This window comes from Penaeus monodon, chromosome 28, assembly GCF_015228065.2.
Source record: "Penaeus monodon isolate SGIC_2016 chromosome 28, NSTDA_Pmon_1, whole genome shotgun sequence".
Classification (NCBI taxonomy): Eukaryota; Metazoa; Arthropoda; class Malacostraca; order Decapoda; family Penaeidae; genus Penaeus; species Penaeus monodon.
Window position 1 is genome coordinate 29815478 of NC_051413.1, and position 367 is coordinate 29815844.

A 367-nucleotide genomic window follows, 5' to 3' on the forward strand; every position below is an offset into this window, starting at 1 on the left:
CTCATACGAAACTGAATAGAACCTAATTTCAAAGGCAGATAAGATACAGTAACATAAGAGGACATCTTATTTAGAGAAAAAAAAGATTTAAAAAAAGGATGAATTATTTGTAACGGACTCAAAATCCTTTTTCTCTCATATAAGCACCTACCCTCAGCCTCCCCCCCCTCCCTCTTTTCTCCCTGCGCAGACTGCCTCCACTCCTTAATCTCGTTAATCAACAAGGCGTCAATCTGGAGCATTAATTTGCATCTTTGTGCTAGCATTCAAGCAAAACCCTTTTTTTTCTTTCTTTTTCTTACTCTCTTCTCGAAATTCCCTAAATATTCTTTTCATTGTTCGAATATTTTGGATTTTCTTTTTTTTT